The sequence below is a fragment of the Arachis duranensis genome, chromosome 2, assembly GCF_000817695.3.
Source record: "Arachis duranensis cultivar V14167 chromosome 2, aradu.V14167.gnm2.J7QH, whole genome shotgun sequence".
Lineage (NCBI taxonomy): Eukaryota > Viridiplantae > Streptophyta > Magnoliopsida > Fabales > Fabaceae > Arachis > Arachis duranensis.
Window position 1 is genome coordinate 76,101,431 of NC_029773.3, and position 15,294 is coordinate 76,116,724.

Consider the following 15,294-nt stretch of genomic DNA (forward strand, 5'->3'; position numbering starts at 1 on the left):
CACTGAGAGGATGGGAGGTAGCCACTGACAACGGTGAAACCCTTGCATAAGCTTGCCATGGAAAGGAGTAAGAAGGATTGGATGAAGACAGTAGGAAAGCAGAGAGACGGAAGGGAAGGCATCTTCATGCGCTTATCTGAAGTTCCTACCAATGAATTACATAAGTATCTCTATCTTTATCTTTTATGTTTTTATGCGTTCAGCACCATATCCATTTGAGTTTGCCTGACTAAGATTTACAAGATGACCATAGCTTGCTTCATACTAACAATCTCCGTGGGATCGACCCTTACTCGCGTAAGGTTTATTACTTGGACGACCCAGTGCACTTGCTGGTTAGTTGTGCGAAGTTGTGTTAATGCCATGGTATTGAACACCAAGTTTTTGGGGTTCATGACCGGGGATTATGAGAGTTGTGAAAAGTATTGTTCACAATTTCGCGCCACCAGTTAGTATCCTGAAGCTCTACATATCGATATGGTGACACACTTGTAATCACATATGGTCCCCTCCACCGGGATTTCAATTTCCCGGGGAACAATCTGAGCCTAGAGTTGAATAATGTAACTTTCTATCCTGACTCAAAGACTCTAGATGACAGCTTTTTGTCATGTCACCTTTTAGCTTTCTCCTTGTAAATTTTGGCATTTTCGAAAGCATTGAGTCTGAACTCCTCTAGCTAATTCAGCTGGAGTAATCTCTTCTCTCCAGCTAACTTAGCATCAAGGTTTAGGAACCTGGTTGCCCAGTAGTCCTTGTATTCCAGTTCCACTGGCAGATGACAGCCCTTGCCATACACAAGCTGGTACGGAGAGGTCCCTATAGGAGTCTTGAATGCTGTTCTGTATACCTACAGAGCATCATCCAAACTTCTCGCCTAATCCCTTCTACGGGTACTTATAGTCCGTTCCAGGATTCATTTTAGTTCTTTATTTGAGACTTCAGCCTGCCCATTTATCTGTGGATGATACGGAGTTGCCACCTTGTGGTTAATTCCATATCGGACCAGAGCAGAGTCAAGCTGTTTATTATAGAAGTGAGTGCCTCCATCACTGATTAATATTCTAGGGACACCAAACCTGTTGAAGATATGCTTTTGGAGGAACTTCAGCACGGTCTTAGTATCATTGGTGGGCGTTGCAATTGCTTCTACCCATTTAGATACATAGTCTACTGCCACCAGAATATAAGTGTTTGAGTATGATGGTGGGAAAGGCCCCATGAAGTCAATACCCTATACATCAAACAACTCAATCTCTAAGATCCCTTGCTGAGGCATGGTATAACCGTGAGGCAGGTTACCAGCTCTCTGGTAACTGTCACAGTTACATACAAACTCTCAGGAATCTCTATAGAGAGTAGGCCAGTAGAAGCCAAACTGGAGAACCTTTGTGGCTGTTCGCTCACCTCTGAAATGTCCTCCATATTGTGATCCATGGCAATGCCATAGGATTTTCTGTGCCTCTTCTCTAGTCACACATCTACGGATTATTCCATCTGCACATCTCTTAAAGAGATATGGTTCATCCTACAAGTAGTACTTTGCATCAGAAATCAATTTTTTCGTTTGCATCTTACTGTACTCCTTGGATATGAATCTCACAGGTTTATAGTTTGCGATGACTGCAAACCATGGTACTTCCTGAATAGCAAAGAGTTGCTCATCCAGAAAGGTTTTTGAGATCTCAGTAGGAGGGAGGGACACTCCTGCTACTGGTTCTATCCGGGACAGGTGATCAGCTACTGGTTCTCTGTCCCTTTTCTGTCTCTTATTTCTATATCAAACTCTTGCAGAAGCAACACCCACCTTATGAGTCTGGGTTTTGAATCCTGTTTTGTGAGGAGATATTTAAGAGCAGCATGGTGAGTGTACACAATCACTTTTGATCCTACTAAATAAAATCTGAACTTGTCAATGGCATAAACCACTGCAAGAAACTCCTTTTCTGTGGTTGTGTAATTCTTTTGTGCGTCATTTAAAACACGGCTAGCATAATAAATGACATACAGAAGCTTGTCATGCCTCTGTCCCAATACTGCACCAATGGCATGGTCACTGGCATCACACATTAATTCAAATGGTAATGTCCAATTTGGTGCAGAAATAATTGGTGCTGTGACCAACTTAGCTTTCAGAGTCTCAAAGGCCTGCAAATACTCTATGTCAAAGATAAATAGTGTATCAGCAGCTAGCAGATTGCTTAGAGGTTTTGCAATTTTTGAAAAAATCTTTATAAACCTCCTATAGAATCCTGCATGCCCCAGAAAGCTTCTGATTGCCTTAACATTAGCAAGTGGTGGTAATTTTTCAATTACCTCCACTTTAGCTTGATCCACCTCTATCCCCTTGTTCAAAATTTTGTGCTCAAGGACAATTCTTTCAGTCACCATAAAGTGACATTTTTCCCAATTTAAAACCAGGTTATTCTTTTGGCATCTTTTCAGAACAAGTGCTAAATGGTCAAGACAGGAGCTAAATGAGTCTCCAAATATTAAGAAGTCATCCATGAAGACTTCTAGAAATTTCTCTACCATATCAAAGAAGATAGAGAGCATGCACATCTGAAAGGTTGCAAGCGCATTGCACAGACCAAATGGCATCCTTCTGTAGGCAAATACTCCAGATAGACATGTGAATGTGGTTTTCTCTTGGTCCTGAGGATCCATTGCAATTTGGTTGTAACCTGAGTAGCCGTCCAAAAAGCAGTAGTATTCATGACATGCTAGTCTCTCTAGCATTTGGTCTATGAATGGTAAAGGAAAATGATCCTTTCTGGTGGCTGTGTTGAGCTTTCTGTAGTCAATACACATACGCCACCCTGTAACTGTTCTTGTAGGAACCAGTTCATTCTTTTCATTATGAACCACTGTCATGCCTCCCTTTATAGGGACAACTTGGACAGGGCTCACCCAGGAGCTATTAGAAATAGGATAAATAATCCCAGCCTCTAGTAATTTAGTGACCTCTTTCTGCACCACCTCTTTCATGGCTGGATTCAGCCGCCTCTGTGGTTGAACCACTAGCTTGGCATCATCCTCCAATAGGATCTTGTGCATGCATCTGGCTGGGCTAATGCCCTTAAGATCACTTGTGGACCACCCAAGAGCTGTCTTGTGTGTCCATAGCACCTGAATTAGTGCTTCCTCTTCCTGTGGTTCTAAGGCAGAGCTTATGATCACTGGAAAAGTGTCATCTTCTCCCATAAATGCATATTTCAGAGATGGTAGTAGTGGTTTGACCTCGGGTTTAGGAGGCTTCTCCTCTTCATGAGGAGTTATCATAGGTTCTTCTATTTTCTCTGATTCCTCCAAATCAGGCTGAACATCTTTAAAGATGTCCTTTAGCTCTGATTCGAGACTCTCAGTCATATTGACCTCTGAAGAACAAAACTCTCGCGTGATCTAGAATTTTCACAAATAAATTTCCCTTGTAAGTATAGATTCTAGACCGACAAGAATTCCTTTCTTACAAAAGTTTGGTTGTCACAAGTAACAAACCCCTTTGAAATTGATAACCGAAGTATTTAAACCTCAGGTCGTCTTCTCAAGGAATTGCAGGGAGGTATATTTATTATTGGTTATGGAAAAAGATATGTTTTTGGGGTTTTTTTATGTATAAGATAAAAAGCAAGAATAGTAAATGGCAAAATTAATAAACTAATAACTAGAAAAGCTCTTGGCAAGGTATGAGAACTGGAAGTCCTATCCTAGTTATCCTTATCAATTGTGATGAGAATTGGTTTTGCTCCCACTCTAACTACGAAGGTAAGTCAGGTGGATAAATCAATATGAATCCTCAAGTCCTAGTCTTTCCATTCCCATGGAAAGACTAGAGTTAGTAAAATCCAAATTAATCAGCAAAGAATTCCAATTTTCAGTCAACACCTCGAGTTTGATAACTTAAACGTCACCAATTACTTAACCAAAGCCAAAAGGAAAAATTCTAAATTATTTATATCATAAATAAAAGAAACAAATCATAGATCTGAAAATATCTCAAATTATATTAAATAGAATATTCAAATCTAACATGGAAAAGTTCATAAATTAAATTGGAAAAAAAATAAAAGGAACATTGAACCTGGAAATTGAGAAGAAGAAATCCTAAATCCTTTAAGAGGAATCCTAATCCTAAATCCTAAGAGATAGGAGAGAACCTCTCTCTCTAAAAACTACATCTAAATTATGAAAAGTGAATTATCAGTCATCTCCCTTCATTCCTTCACTTTGCAACCTTTAATATGTGTTTTCTGGGCTTGAAACTGGGCCGGAAATAGCCCAGAAATCGCTGGGAACGAAATCTGCCACGTTGATTTTTGTCACTGCGACGCGTCCGCATGGAGCACGCGTTTGTGTCACCTAGTGGTACGGCCACTATGACAAATTATATATCAAATCGAAGCCCCGGATGTTAGCTTTCCAACGCCACTAAAACCGCCTCATTTGGATCTCTGTAGCTCAAGTTATGATCGATTTAGTGCGAGAATGTCAGGCTGACAGCTTTGCAGTTCCTTTAATTTCTTGTATTCCTTCCACTTTTGCATGCTTCCTTTCCATCCTCTAAGTCATTCGTGCCCTATAAACTCTGAAATCACTTAACACACATATTAAGGTATCGAATGATAATAAAAGAGGATTTAAATAAAAGAAAATAAAAGCCAAAGAAGCATATTTTCAATCATAGCACAAAATCAGGAAGGAGAATGTAAAACCATGCAAATCATATGAATAAGTGGGCAAGGACTTGATAAAAACCACTCAATTGAGCACAAGATAAACCATGAAATAGGGGTTTATCAACCTCCCCATACTTAAACTTTAGCATGTCCTCATGCTAAGCTCAAGAGAAGCTATAAAGGAGTGAAGAAGAATGATAGAGAGTATGAAATACAACCTATCTATGTGAATACAACTACATGCAAAATGTTTCTACCTACTTGGTTAAAAGTAAATAAGTTCTCCAAGACAAATATGAATCAAATTCCACTAATTCAAATCATACAGTGAAAACAAGTAAACTTGTAAGAAGATAGCTCATGAAAGTAGGGAACATAGAATCAAGCATTGAACTTTCACTGGTAGTGTATATCACTCTAGTCTCTCAAGTGTATAGGGTAATTCACTTTACTCTTCTCTAATCATGCTTTCTCAACTTTGTTCTTCATCTAACCAATCAACAAATATCTAGCATACCAATGCAAACATCATGAGGTCTTTTCAGGGTTGTGATGGGGCTGAGGTAAAGGTAAGGATATATGTATGGCCAAGTGAGCTAAAATATGAATCTTTGAATAACCTAAGCTATCACCTAACACACATACATTCTATATAACTTCTAAAATCATGCCTAGCTACCCATAATTCCCACTTTTGTATCACATACTCATGTATCAACTTTTCTTTTAATTTGTGTCACATATGCATTGATCTTTTATTAACTTAACATTGGGGTAATTTTGTCCCCTTATTTATTTATATTATATTTTTTCTTTTTCTATTTTATTTTTTTAGAGACATAAAAACTAAAATAACATACCAATGCATATGAAATTTTTAATTTTCTATTTTACTTGAGTAGGTACCCAAATTTCCCAAAATTCAAAATTAGAAACTTGATATATTCCCTTATTAACCCATGTTCCCACAGTTTCCCCACACTTAGTTGATGCACAACCTCTATCTTAAGCTAACCAAAGATTCAGTTGGGATATTTAATTTATTTTTCCGCTTAAGGCTAGTGATGTGGTAAAATATAGAACAAATAGAGATTAAAAGGCTCAAAGTTGCTAACAAAGGTAGTAGAAAGGGTAGGCTTATTTGGGATAAGTGAGTAAAAATTCAAATAATGGCCTCAATCATATGCAAGCATGTAAATACACTAATTATTGGACATATAGAATGGAACAAAGCAAAGATTGCAATCATAGAGAGGAAAACACACAAGAATAAAAATTTATGGTTAAGCTTAAAATCGTATGGGTTATGTGTTCTTAGCTTTTTGAACTTTGTTCCAAATACAATTTCAAACAAATTTAACAAAAAAAATTAAATTTAAATTAGTGAAATACTATAAAAATTTCTTGAAAAAGAAAATATTACTTCAACCAAGTAGTAACTAAATGCATAAAATCAAACAAACATGCAATCAAATATGCAAATGCAACAATGAACTAATAAAGAAAATAAGACATTGGTGTTGAGAAGAGAATAACTAACCCATGGAGATCGGTATCGACCTCCCCACACTTAAAGATTGCACCATCCTCGGTGCATGCTAAGATGTACAAGTGGACGGGCTGCTTCAACTGATGCCTTTCTCTATAGATTGTGCAGATTGGCTTGCCTGTCTCCCCAGGTAGAAGCTTTCCCTTTCCCTTCCTCGGTGGCCATCCTGAAAGAAGAGAAAAAGGAAGAAAAGTAACCCAGAAATAAAGATAAGAAAATAAATAAAATATGAGTTGGTTAATGCCAAATGATGAGGGTCTCAATTACATGGTAGCTACAACATGCAAGTGAGAAAATAGTAAAAGCAAATGGCATATCAATAGTGAAAAAAAGTGCAACAATGGGGGAGAGAGTTAGTAGATAATGAAAGACAATATAAATTCATGTTAATGCAAAAGGAATACAGGAATCATAAAAGATTGACATTGACAGAAAAATAATATCACCCAACATTGTAAAACAAGTCACTAAGCACCAGAATAATACCAGAAAAGATACAACAATTGAAAAAGAAAATTTAACACCAATAAAAATATGCATGAATGCAATGAATGAAAGTATGCAAATAAATTAAGTAAAATAGAATGAGAGTGAAGAATGATGAGAAGTTAAAGAGATAAAGAAAAAGAAAGTAAGAAAGAAGGAAGAAAGAAATAAGAAGGGGAAAGAAAAGATTTAGATTTAGGGAAGAAAAGATAAGATATTTGGCTGATCTGTATAAGCTGTGCGGCGCAGGCGACGCGAGCGCGTGGGTCACGCGTTCGTGCAGATAGTGCTTCTATGAAGTGACGCGGACGCGTGGGTCACGCGTTCGCGTAGAGTGATTTGCGCCATTAGCGCGAGGGCAGCCTCGCAGTCGCGCAACTCTCTGTTTGAAACTCATTTTGCCAAATTTTAGGGTGACACATTTGCGTGGTTGACGCGATTGCGTGAATGGCCATATTTTGAAAACGATGCGGACGCGTGGAGCACGCATTCGCGTGGTAGAGCTTGTACGTCTAGCATGATTCCAGCCGAATTCCAGCTCAACTTACTGCCATACACCCTTTTTTACGTCGATTTTCAGGTCACGTGTTTGCATGGGTGACGCGGACGCGTGGGAGGCATTATTCCCACATGACGCAGACGCGTCAACGACGCGGTCGCGTGGGTCAAATTGTGCCAAAGGCACGCCTCCAGCCACGCTTTCGCATGACTCTCTGTTCACTTTTCTTTTCTTCCCAACGCACTTGTGACGCGGACGCGTCAGCGACGCTTACGCATCACGTGCGTGTGTTTTTTTTAATGCAAAATGCAGAATGCAGTATGCAGATGCTGATGCAGATGTTATGAATAATTCCAGATTCAATAAAATAAAATAAAAACTCAAAAACAAACAAAACTAAATAAAATTATAATTGAGAAAGGAACGATCATACCATGGTGGGTTGTCTCCCACCTAGCACTTTTAGTTAAAGTCCTTAAGTTGGACATTTGGTGAGCTCCTTGTCATGGCGGCTTGTGCTTGAACTCGTCTTGAAACTTCCACCAATGCTTGGACTTCCAATAAGCTCTATCAATACCAAGTAAATTCCTCAAGTTTTGATGGAGTTCTTCACAAGCTTTGAGCTCCCAAAATTGATCCTCATATATTCCTGGATCCCAAATCTTGTTTCTACACCCGTCTTCAAGTTGATTATCATGATTCCATTCGGGTGGTTCAGCCTTAGAATTCTACACCAACCTTTGCATTTAAACTTAAAGCTTCCAACCATAATGAACCTTGCAGGACAATTCTTACCACTGACCATCTTCCTCTTACTCTTAATGCCACAAAGAGCTCTAAGTTGACCATCCGTCTTCAGTAGCCCATATTCAGGTGGAATTAGAAATCTAAGGGACATGAATTTTACCCACTCGAATGTTGTGAAAGATGATGGCAACTTAGGGGGATGGGTTTCTAATGAACTTGCAGGCTCCACTCCTTTGTGTTCTTCTTTTTCATTGCTCACCAAGGGCATGGGAGGTTGTGCCTCTTCTTTTTTAATCTCCATGTCAAGTCCAATGGGAGAGGATTCAAATGTAGATAAGAATTCATTAATGATTGAATCCATCTCTTGATCGTCCCCTTCAAAGTCTTCAACCATGATATGCCTTGGAGGTTATACACCCTCCGCAACATCAAATTCAAACTCCTTAGAAGGGGGCTTTGAGACTTGAGTTTCCCATGGAGGTTCCGCATCTCCTAAGTCTTCAACCACTTCTTCCTCTTCAATGGCAGGCGTAGCTTCTTCCAATTGTTCCAATACCAAATCGTGCTGCTCATTGTCCACCGGAGTTTTTAACTTCTCCTTCATGCCACGTTTTTTAGTAGATTCTCCACATGAAACCATGGGGGTTTCTTGAATGTCCGAACGTCAGGAAGGTAATCGATTTATCGCTTGATCCAGTTGGCGAAGGGTTGCATGAAATTTTTCCACTGTTTCCTTGAGACGATCTCTTGATTCTTGTTGCGCTCGGCTATCATAAGTAGGATCATAGTGCTCTTGGATTGATGGATATGGAGATGGTGTATATTGAGACGGTGGTTTTTGGGAGTAATTGGGGTGGAATTGGGGTGGTTCTATATATGGTTCATACGGTTCATAGGGTGGTTGGTATGGTGGATATGGGTTAGGGTCATATGGAGGTGAATGGCGGAAAGGGGCTTGTGAGTATGGTGGTCCAACGTTATGTTGAGGAGGGGGTTCATAGGCATAAGGTGGTGGTTGTTGATAATCAAAAGAGCACTCACCATAGCCACTGTCTTGATATGCATCACAGAATGGTTGTTGATAGTCATTGGAGGTGGTTGTTGCCATGAGGGTTGATCAAATCCTTGTGGCTCCTCCCATCTTTGATTTTTCCAACCTTGATGCCTGTTCTCATTGTAATTTCCTCTTCCTGCAACATAATTATAACCAAACTCAAAGCCAAAGGGGTGAGAGTTCATAGTAGTAGGAAAAAATAGAAACAAAAACTAACAAAAAGAAAATATTTTGAAAAAAGATATTATTTTTGAAAAAAAAAAGATAAGATAAGATTTTGAAAAATATATGATTTTTGAAAAAAGATAAGATAAGATTTTAAAAAAGATATAATTTTTGAAAAAAAAGATTTGAATTTTGAAAAATAAGATAAGATAAGATAAAAATTTTAAAATAAAAATCTGAAATTTTTTTTGAAAAATATTTACAATAACCAAAAATAAGGCAAACGTTTGCAATTCCCCGGCAACGGCACCATTTTGAAGAACGAAACTCTCGCGCGATCTAGAATTTTCACAAATAAATTCCCGTTGTAAGTATAGCTTCTAGACCGATAAGAATTCCTTTCTTACAAAAGTTTGGTTGTCACAAGTAACAAACCCCTTTGAAATTGATAACCGAAGTATTTAAACCTCAGGTCGTCTTCTCAAGGAATTGCAGGGAGGTATGATTTATTATTGGTTATAGAAAAAGATATGTTTTTGGGGTTTTCTTATGTATAACATAAAAAGCAAGAATAGTAAATGGCAAAAGGAATAAACTAATAACTAGAAAAGCTCTTGACAAGGTATGAGAACTGGAAGTCATATCCTAGTTATCCTTATCAATTGTGATGAGAATTGGATTTTGCTCCCACTCTAACTACGAAGGTAAGTCAGGTGGATAAATCAATATGAATCCTCAAGTCCTAGTCTTTCCCTTGAAAAGACTAGAGTTAGTGAAATCCAAATTAATCAGCAAAGAATTCCAATTTTCAGATAACACCTCGAGTTTGATAACTCAAGCGTCACCAATTACTTAACCAAAGCCAAAAGGGAAAATTCTAAATTATTTATATCATAAATAAAAGAAACAAATCATAGATCTGAAAATACCTCAAATTATATTAAATAGAATATTCAAATCTAACATGGAAAAGTTCATAAATTAAATTAGAAAAATAAATAAAAGGAACATTAAACCTGGAAATTGAGAAGAAGAAATCCTAAATCCTTTAAGAGGAATTCTAATCCTAAATCCTAAGAGAGAGGAGAGAACCTCTCTCTCTAAAAACTACATCTAAATTATGAAAAGTGAATTATCAGTCGTCTCCCTTCATTCCTTCACTTTGCAGCCTTTAATCCGTGTTTTCTGGGCTTGAAACTGGGTCGAAAATAGCCCAGAAATCGCTGGAGACGAAATCTGCCACGCTGATTTTTGTCACTGCGACGCGTCCGCATGGAGCACACGTTCGCGTCACCTAGCGGTATGGCCACTATAGCAAATTATATATCAAATCGAAGCCCCGGACATTAGCTTTCCAATGACACTAAAACTGCCTCATTTGGACCTCTGTAGCTCAAGTTATGATCGATTTAGTGCGAGAGAGTCAGGCTGATAGCTTTGCAGTTCCTTCAATTTCTTGTATTCCTTCCACTTTTGCATGCTTCCTTTCCATCCTCTAAGTCATTCCTGCCCTATAAACTCTGAAATCACTTAACAAACATATCAAGGCATCGAATGATAATAAGAGAGGATTTAAATAAAAGAAAATAAAAGCCAAAGAAACATGTTTTCAATCATAGCACAAAATCAGGAAGGAGAATGTAAAACCATTGCAAATCATATGAATAAGTGGGCAAGGACTTGATAAAAACCACTCAATTGAGAACAAGATAAACCATGAAATAGGATTTTATCAACCTCCTCCACCAGGGAGTCAATAATATCAATGCTCATGCAGTCTCTTGATGTGTCTGGATGCGCATAGCTTTGACAGCAATCAACTTAAACTCATCCTCATTGACTCTCAGGGTCACTTCCCCTTTTTGGACGTCAATGAGAGTTTGTCCAATTGCTAGGAAAGGTCTTCCTAGAATGAGAGTTGTACTCTTGTGCTCCTCCATTTCTAGCACTACAAAGTTAGTGGGAAAGGCGAATGGCCTAACCTTGACAATCATGTCCTCAATTACGCCTGATGGCATTTTAATAGAGCCATCAGCAAGTTGGAGAGATATCCGGGTTGGTTTGACTTCTTCAGTTAAACCAAGCTTTCTGATAGTGGATGCAGGTATCAAGTTGATACTCGCCCCGAGATCACATAGAGCTGTCTTGGTACAAGCACCCTCTAATGTGCATGGTATCATAAAGCTTCCGGGATCTTTAAGCTTCTCTGGTAAGCTTTTTAAAATGACTACACTGCATTCTTCGGTGAGGAAAACTTTTTCACTTTCTCTCCAATCCTTCTTATGTCTTAAGATCTCTTTCATGAACTTAGCATAAAAAGGTATTTGCTCATGTGCCTCTGCAAATGAAATCTTTATCTCAAGAGTCTTGAGATAGTCTGCAAAGCGAGTAAATTGTCTATCATGTTCCACTTGGCGGAGTTTCTGTGGATAAGGCATCTTGCCTTGGTATTCTTCAACCTTAGTTGCTGCAGATTTATTTCATGCAGAAGTGGTTGGAGAAGTGTGCTTAGGAGGGTTATTATCAGCACTTGCAGGTGCCTGATCCCTCATTAGCGTTTGAACGCTAGAATTGGGTGCTGAATGGGCGTTTAACGCCAGATTGCCACCCTTTTCTGGCGTTTGAACGCCAGAACTGGCATCTTTATTGGCGTTTAATGCCAGGTTGTTGCTTTTTCTAGCATTTGAACGCCAGAGTTGGCAGCTAAATGGGTGTTTAACGCCAGTTTTTGACACTTTTCTGGCGTTTAAATGCCAGAATTATTCCTCTCTGGGCTCTTACGGTCCTCAGAGGGATTTTAGGTAGTGAATTGGTCATCCTCTGTCAGATGTTCTTTTCTTGGCTTCCTACTGCTTTGATTTGAGACATTCAATGTCTTTCCACTCCTTAAATGAACAGCTTGGCATTCTTCTGTTATCTGCTTGGATAATTGTTGTTTTGTCTGATTTAATTATTTTTTCATATTCTGGTTAGCATCTTTGATTTCTCGTAGCATCTCCTTAAATTCTGCTAGCTGTTTCGTTATAGAAAAGAGTTGTTGATTGAGTTCAGCAACTTGTTCTGGAGGACTAAATTCAGTGGATACTGCCTTAACCTCTTCTTTCATGGAGGACTCACTTCTTAAGTACAGATGCTGATTTCTAGCAACCGTATCTATGAGCTCTTGAGCCTCTTCAATTGTTTTTCTCATGTGTATATATCCACCAGCTGAGTGGTCTAGAGATATCTGGGCCTTTTCTGTAAGCCCATAGTAGAAGATGTCTAACTACACCCATTCTGAAAATATTTCAGAGGGGCATTTCCTTAGCATCTCTTTATACCTCTCCCAGGCATCATAAAGGAATTCACTATCCTCTTATTTAAAGCCTTGGATGTCCATCCTTAACTGTGTCATCCTTTTTAGAGGGAAATATTGATTCAGGAATTTTTCTGATAACTGTTTCCATGTTTTTATGCTTGCTGTAGGTTGGTTATTTAACCACCTTTTGGCTTGATCTTTTACTGCAAATGGAAACAGTAATAATCTGTAGATATCCTGATCTACTTCCTTATCACGTACCATGTCAGCAATCTGTAAGAACTGTGTCAGAAACTCAGTAGGTTCTTCCTGTGGAAGACTAGAATATTGGCAATTTTGCTGTACCATGATAATAAGCTGGGGATTTAGCTCAAAATTACTGGTTCTAATGGGGGGTATACAGATACTACCCCCATATGAAGCAGTAGTGGGGTTACTGTATGACCTCAGAGTCCTTCTGGACTGTTCAGTTCCACTTAGGTCCATGATGGAGAAAGGGAGGTGATGTGAATTGTGAATAAAATTTTATTTTATTTTATTTTATTTTAATAATTTTTTTCAGACCTAAATAAATAATAATAATAAATTGGAAACTAAAATAATTAATTATTTAAAAAGATTTGAAAATTTTTGATGAGGAGAAGGTGGTTAGGAAGTTTTGAAAAAGATATGATTTTTAAAAAATTTAAAAGATATGAATTGAAAAAGATATGATTTTAGAAATTTTAAAAAGATATGATTTTAAAAATTTTGACCAATTCAACCCAAGGGATTCGAAAATAATGAGTAAATAAAGGAATATATATTTTTGAATTTAATGAGGAAAGAGAAAAACAATAAAATAACACCAAAATTAGAATTTTTAGATCAAAACAAAGAAAACAAAGAAGAAAAATCTGAATGTAAAGATGAACACCAAGAACACTTTGAAGATCAAGATGAACACCAAGAACAAATTTTGAAAATTTTTAAGAAAACAAAAACACAGAAGACACCAAACTTAAAACATGAAACTAAACTCAAAGAAAAATAAAAAATTAATAAAGAAAAATAAGATTTTTGAAAAGAAAAGAAGAAAAAATAGAAGATGCAACTCTAGTGACTCTAAACCAAAAAAAAAAAGATAAAATTTTTTCCCAATCTAAGTAACAGGATGAACCGTTAGTTGTCCAAACTCGAACAATCCCCGGCAACGGCGCCAAAAACTTGGTGCACGAAATTGTGATCACACTTTTCACAACTCTGCACAACTAACCAGCAAGTGCACTGGGTCATCCAAGTAATACCTTACGTGAGTAAGGGTCGATCCCACGGAGATTTTCGGCTTGAAGCAAGATATGGTTATCTTGTAACTCTTAGTCAGGAGATTAATAATAAAAAGGATTTTGTTTGTGAAAAGTAAAAGAGCACGAAAAGAATGGTACTTGTTATTCAATAATAGAGAGCAGGTTGAGGTTTCGGTGTTGCTCTGTCTTCTGAATTTCTGCTTTCCTACTGTCTTCTTCTTCCAAAAATGGATGTCCCTTCCATGGCAGGCTGTATGTTTGTGGATCACTGTTGTCAATGGCTACCATCCATCCTCTCAGTGAAAATATGTCCTCTACGATTTTCCGCTTGGCTAATCATCTGTCGGTTCTTACTTGTGTCAGAATAGGATACATGTATCCTTTTGCACACTGTCACTGCGCCCAACATTCGCGAGTTTGAAGCTCGTCACAGTCATCCCATCCCAGATCCTACTCGGAATACCACAGACAAGGTTTAAACTTTCTGGATCTCAAGAATACTGCCAATTGGTTCTAGCCTCTACCACGAAGGTTCTGCTCTCACGAGTTTGAGTGCTTTGTTGTCAAGAGATGTAGGTCAAACTCGTAGATTAGAAACCCAAGAGATACGCACTCAAGCTGTCGCCCAATGACTACGTTGAGCTCATGTAGAACGGAAGTGGTTGTCAGGCACGCGTTCATAAGTTAGGGAATGATGATGAGTGTCATGGATCATCACATTCTCCATGTTGAAATACGAGTGAGTGTCTTAGAATAGAAACAAACGTGATTGAATAGAAAAAAATAATAGTAATTGCATTAATCCATGGAAACACAACAGAGCTCCTCACCCCCACCTATGGGGTTTAGAGGTTCATACTATAGAAGATACAATAGGCTTTGTAAAAAAATGTCATAAGTTACAAAATAAATCTCTAAAAGTAGTTTTTATACTCAACTAGTAACCTAGGTTTACAGAGAATGAGTAACTAGATGCAGAGAGTGCAGAAATCTACTTCCGGGGCCCACTTGGTGAGTGTTTGGGCTGAGCTTCCTAGCTTTCACATGCATGTGCCATTTCTGGAGTTAAACACTAGCTTGGATGCCAGTTTGGGCATTTAACTCTAGCTTTGGTGCCAATTCTGGCGTTTGATGCCAAAAAAGGGTCTCTAGTGGGCGTTTAAATGCCAGTTTGGCCCATCAAATATCGGGCAAAGTATGGACTATCATATATTGCTGGAAAGCCCAAGATGTCTACTTTCCAACATAATTGAGAGCGTGCTAAATAGACTGCTGTAGCTTCAGGAAATCCATTTCAAGTGCAGGAGGGTTAGAATCCAACAGCATCTGCAATCCATTTTCAGCCTCTGAATCATATTTTTGCTCAGGTCCCTCAATTTCAGCTAAAAAATACCTGAAATTATAGAAAAAAAACACAAACCCATAGTGAAGTCCAAAAATGTGATTTTTGAACAAAAAGTAATAAAATATGACAAAAAGTGAATGAAACATCCAGCAACAAACAAAATATCGAAATCTATAACCTACAGAAAGT